The following is a 5799-nucleotide window of genomic DNA, read 5'->3' as shown; positions in this document are numbered from 1 at the left end:
AGATATTTAAATAAATTAAGTCGTGTGAAATAAAATAAATGAATTGGGTGGAGTATAATATTGGAAAGATATCCATCAAAACGATTTAAATTTTTGGTAGATTCTCCACTAGCGTGAGGTATGCGTGATGTAGATTCTCCGTATCGCTTTGTAAATTAAGACTGTTAGTTTGTCTTGTAATGAATATCATCTCCGACATCAAGCGCTTGCCATATATGCGTTCTTCATCTAACACCTCCACCTCATCCTATGCGAACTCATGGTTATTGAGCCTGTGGTCCGTGATGACCGAATGTTGTGCAGTGTTTTTTCTAATGTGATTCTTATGTTCGGCGATTCTATTTTTCAGGAGTCTACTTGTTTGTCCAACGTACGAGGCGTTGCAGTCCTTGCATGTTATTTTGTAGACGATGTTGTTACGCATTTCGTTGTGTAATCTGTCCTTCTGTACACGGATGAATTTTTTCAGTTTGTTTAAGCCTGTATAAGATATTTTGGTTTGCAAGTCACGGACCACAGGCCGGAATTGTTCAGAGAATTATGGAATGTACGGGATGTTAAAATAATGTGTGCGATTGTTGCTTGCACTATCTGTTGGAATCGTAATTTGAGTTGTGTCATTCTGTTTGTTGTTTGTTATGATTAGTGTTTTTATGCGTTCTTGTAACGTGGAAAAAATAAAAGACAATGGATACCCGTTTTTGAGTAAGATATTCACCACAAGTTCGAAGTTTTTTTGGTGGAAGCGCGGGTGGGAAAGCCTGAAAGATTTATCGATGAGGCTTATGGCAGTGCCTTTTTTCTGGCAGAGAGGGTGTCGAGATTCAAAATTTAAATATCTGCCTGAATATGTAGGTTTGTGATACCAGTCAAAGTTGATAATATTGTTTTCTAAAATAATGGTTGTGTCCAAAAAGTTCAGTCTGTTGTCTGCTCCCTTCTCCATAGTGAACTGCAGTCTAGGATGAAATGAGTTAAACGTTTGCAATATGGCGCTGAACGTGGAGGGGGGAGCAGCCAACACGACGTCGTCTACATATCTATAGTAAAATGGTAATGAAATAGGTAGAATCTCGATCGCCCTCATCCAGATCTTGTAGCGTAATGTCGGCTATAATCGGAGAGAGAGGAGAGCCCATTGGTGTGCCAAATGTTTGACGGTAAATGATGTCATTGAAAGTGAAGAATGTTGAGTCCAGAACGAATCTGATTGCATTGAGAAATTCGTCGCGAAGTATATTGCAATTATCACTGATGTGATTCCATCTGTTGTTAATGCTGTCCATGGCAAGATCTATTGCGACGTTTGTGAACAATGAAACCACATCTAAGGAAACTAATTTAAAGTTTTCGTGTATGTATTTGTTTTTTAATTTCTCAACTAGTTGGAAGCTATTGTTTATGTGGCTGCTGGTTGTCGGTATGGAGCTGTTTATTATATTGTGTAAAAATGTAGCCAGCTCGTACAACGGGGTGTTAGTCGACGACACGATCACTCGGAGTGGATGGCCCGTTTTGTGAATTTTTGGCACACCGTAGGCTCTCGGTAATACACCATCTGTGCAATTGAGTTTTCTATACATATTGTCTGTGATAAACTTACGTTTTTTCCATTTCATAAGCAGAACGTAAAGATTTCTGATTAGTTTTTTGGTAGGGTCTTTAGTTACAATGTTATATGTGTTTTGGTCGTTAAGAAGTGCGTTCATTTTTTTGATATAATCATATTTATTTAGGGCTACGGTGACATTGCACTTATCCGCTCGAGTGAATAATATATCTGGGTGGTCACGTATGAAATTAATTGTAACACGGGATGCGTCGACGATTTCTCTATCTAATGGTGATTTTTTGAATGAAAAGTTGGAAAGGTTATTTAATATTGGTGTGATTCGATTGCGGATGGTTATGCGGATGTTGGGGGGGATTTTGTTTAGATTGTAGTCCATACTTTTAATGAATTCAGTGACTATTTTTTCTTTTTTGTATGTAGGCAAGCAGAAATTTTCTCCTAGTTGGAGAAGTCTTTGCACATCTGTAGGAATGTGTGGATGATAAATTAACGAACCATTCGTTGTGGATTTGGAGAGGATGAAGGTTCTTGGAAAGTGGTCGGGTTTAGCGAGATTGTTAAGGAAGAGGTGGAGGATGATGGCGTGATGGGAAAGAGAGAGAATTCGTCTGGCGTCGTCGCCTCTTTTGTTTGGACATTGTCAATAGGATGGTCTATGCGTGATTCTGACATGTGATTTTGTGACGTTGTGTTATAGAAATAATTAATTGTGCGTATTTTTTTCTTGTTAAGTTTTTTGTGTTTGTTAAGTAGCCACTCGTATTTTTTGTTTAATCTATCACTTTCACTCACATGAAATGGAGGTAGAGAGATCTATTTTGCGTGTTGAAAAACCTATTACATGTCGAGATCGGTAACGTGTACGTGATTATGCGTGTTAGCTTGTAGCATTGTGTACGCAGAGCCCGTATATGTTTAAAAGCATCGTATATTTCATTACGCATTATGCTCATCGCGAATCGCTGTAGTATGACGTCGAATTTCTTCCGAGATAAGTCGTTATGTAGGTTACTTGTGTAATTATTGAATTTGTTTACATGTGGCAGTATTATGCCGGATTTGATACATTTTCTTAAAAAAAGGATGCGTAAATGCATCTTTGTCATGTTTTTATGTGTATTAATCCATGTTTTTAGTTGTCTGACGGTGTTATTATCAAAGTTACATCTGATAAATTCGAAAAAGGTGAAGTTACGCATTCTTTCAGCCAGCGTAAAATAAAATTAGTGAAATGAAGCTCTGATATCCAAGTATAATGCGGAAGGAAGGGCTTATTGAGAGCTAAACGCCGTAATCATTACGTGATTGTAGTTTGTTTGAAATGTTTATAGTACGTTTCGGTCCAAGGGTTTGGACCTTTTTCAGCATCTATTACAATTATGATTAACAATATGTTATACATGGATCAATTCTTACAATTAAAAATGCAAATAATTTTAAAACGTACGTGATATGCGTATGTCGCTGGCACCGCCAGTGTCTTGAATTTCGTGGCACGCAGTGATCTGCACAACCAATGCAGCACGGTTACGAACAATATAAACCCTTTGAAATAAGTCGTACACGGCAGGGACCGTAAAAAAGACTAAATTAAGTGAGTCGACAGGATTGCTTGGTGCCAGCGACATACGCATACCACATACGTTTTAAAATTATTTGCATTTTTAATTGTAAGAATTGATCCATGTATAACATATTGTTAATTATAATTGTAATAGATGCTGAAGAAGGTCCAAATCCTCGGACCGAAACGTACAATAAAAATTTCAAACAAACTATAATCGCGCAATGATTACGGCGCTTGGCTCGTAATAAGCCCTTCCTTCCGCATTAAAATTTAAACTCGAGTAATTTATTAACCCGACCTCTTTCCTGTTATCCGAAATCGCACAAGGGGCCGTAGTCTGTTCGTTCGACGCATTGTCTAGCGTTTGTCTAGAGGTAAGTAGGTTACGCCCTCCCGCTGACTCTTCCTTTCATTGAGTCTGGACGTAACACAACAATATAACGATCTTTTGTGGAAATTTCTAAATAAAAAAATACGAAGAACTAATTCTGTCCTTTTTATTTAATAAATTGTTTATTTAATTTTTATGTTGAAAATATTTTTACAATGTATCTACATTTCCTGAAACGTGGGAATTTAAACGCGCGGACGAAAAATATCTCTCTCATGCCTCTCGGAAAAGATAAGTTTTTTTCGGAGTGCAGGAGATGCAGAAAAAGCTTCCCTGCTCACGCATTCAATTTATTGCATATAAATAAATCAATCTGCTAAGAAAATTATGTATAATTCGTGAAACATTTTTTATTTACAATTTTTTAATAAACAACGAGCGACGGTTATAACTTTTTGGTGCTTACTCAGAGTAATGATCTTGACATTTATTGTCAATTTGATTTATTCTAAATATTTACTATGCACTCAAAACAGAAATGCAGAATTTAGAAAATTCGTTACGAGATGTACATTTGTATGTATATGTATTTGTATGTGTGTATGTGTGTGTGTGCGTGTACATGTGTGCATATATACACGCGTATGTGTGATAAATACTTTAAAAAATACCTGAAATAATATTTAAGAGAGATATAAATAAATATTTTGTATTTATATAATATTATTGCCAATGTCTTACCATGGTTATTGGTACACATGACCATCAAATAAAAATATTCTCTCTAGCACGAAAATCACCAAATACATACTCTTCGAGATGTGAAAGTGCGCCAAGGTCGATGGGACAGCGTATCTCGCCTGATGGCCCAGAATGGTTATATTAACTTTACCGTCCTTGCTGCTCACTGACACATGTCCCACGATGAAGATGAGTGAATCGACATAAATAATTAACAAAGCGATAATCGAGATCATTCTTCTCCAAGAGGCGTGCTTTCGCATGACGGTGTCATGCTTCTCCTCGATGTCGATTGCGAGACAATCGTTTATGGCAGAAGAGTAATTGCAGATTAGATTATCGGCATATATGCGGAAATATATTATTTTTAACAAAGCAAGAATACCGCATGCCAAAAGCGTCAGAGCATCGAGATTCGCGTACGCGCCGGTACAATTGTAATAGAGCTCGAGAGCTTGTACGATCACACTCTGTATAGAAAGTATCGATTTATTTTGCAAAGTTGCTTTATATCCGCTCTTTACATCAATATTATTTCAACCTTGATCTCTCGGTAAAATCATATAATACGTATTGTTTTTTAATTAATTTTCACATATATCCAAAACAGAGGAGAAACCTTGGTATGGTGTTCTTGCTGTAAACGTAAAATTAAGAAACATACCAATCTGCAAATAGACAAAATATGGCAAGTTAAAGCAAACCTATTGTATTCTTGCAGGGACCAACTATCTATAGGCACAGTTAAGATTTTGAGAGGAGTCATAGTGCACGCCATTTCATTTTCCCATTCTATGGTTGCAACTACAAATAGGGACCGTTGCGTGATAGTTATCTAATGCTGGTTTTTGTTTAATACGGATCGATCATTGCTACACCCACAGAAAAGATTTCCGGATCTAATGCTATTAGTCCTCAATCTATCATAAAATAGGATCGATATAGCGACAATCATATTTATTATTGAAAAAGGAATATTTTAATCTTAAATGGAAAATTCTTAAATCTAGTATAAAATGCCTAGTAACGCCACCGCATATCGGTTTCGCGCCGACTATTGTGGCGCTAACATCAAGTTATTCTAAATGCAAGAATATATAAGCTTAGATTTGTATATGTTACTCTTGTCTCAAGATAGTAAGACAATCTTATTTAATTCGAGAGAGAAGAAAAGGAATTATTGATTTAATTTTAAAATTGTTTTATTTTTATACCGCATAAGGTTGTGATACGATTAAATATGTCAAGAATATTTTTTGTCTCGTTATCAGAAATCCTTTCTGAGAGTGTATAGAGAAGTTCCATTCATATTTCATATCTTATTGAAATTGTGATGAAATTTTGATGCTTATTAATATGCTATCAAAATGCTATATTATTTTCCAAAATGCGGTTGTTTCAAAACAATTGAACGGAAGTATTTCTGTATGAAAGAATGAAGAACGAAAAGGAAGAGAGAGTTTTATTTTTCTTTCGTTTCCAGTTGCAGCTGATTTGTTGTAGTAACTTTTCTTTCGAAATTGCATATTTTGCTATAGATTTCATCATATAAAGTACGATTAGTACTCTGCGTTGATACCACTGCTT

The 5799-nt window shown here is 36.0% G+C and overlaps 1 pseudogene; it reads right to left on the bottom strand.

Annotated features, from left to right (window-relative positions):
- Nucleotides 1-247: 247 nt before the first annotated feature.
- Nucleotides 248-5799, bottom strand: part of LOC138941638 (uncharacterized) — a 13706-nt pseudogene continuing 8154 nt past the window's right edge.

This window comes from Polyergus mexicanus, unplaced genomic scaffold (genome assembly GCF_030449975.1).
Source record: "Polyergus mexicanus isolate NDT 795.1 unplaced genomic scaffold, iyPolMexi1.0 SCAF_20, whole genome shotgun sequence".
Taxonomy (NCBI): Eukaryota; Metazoa; Arthropoda; class Insecta; order Hymenoptera; family Formicidae; genus Polyergus; species Polyergus mexicanus.
This window is presented reverse-complemented; position numbering and strand designations above follow the sequence as displayed.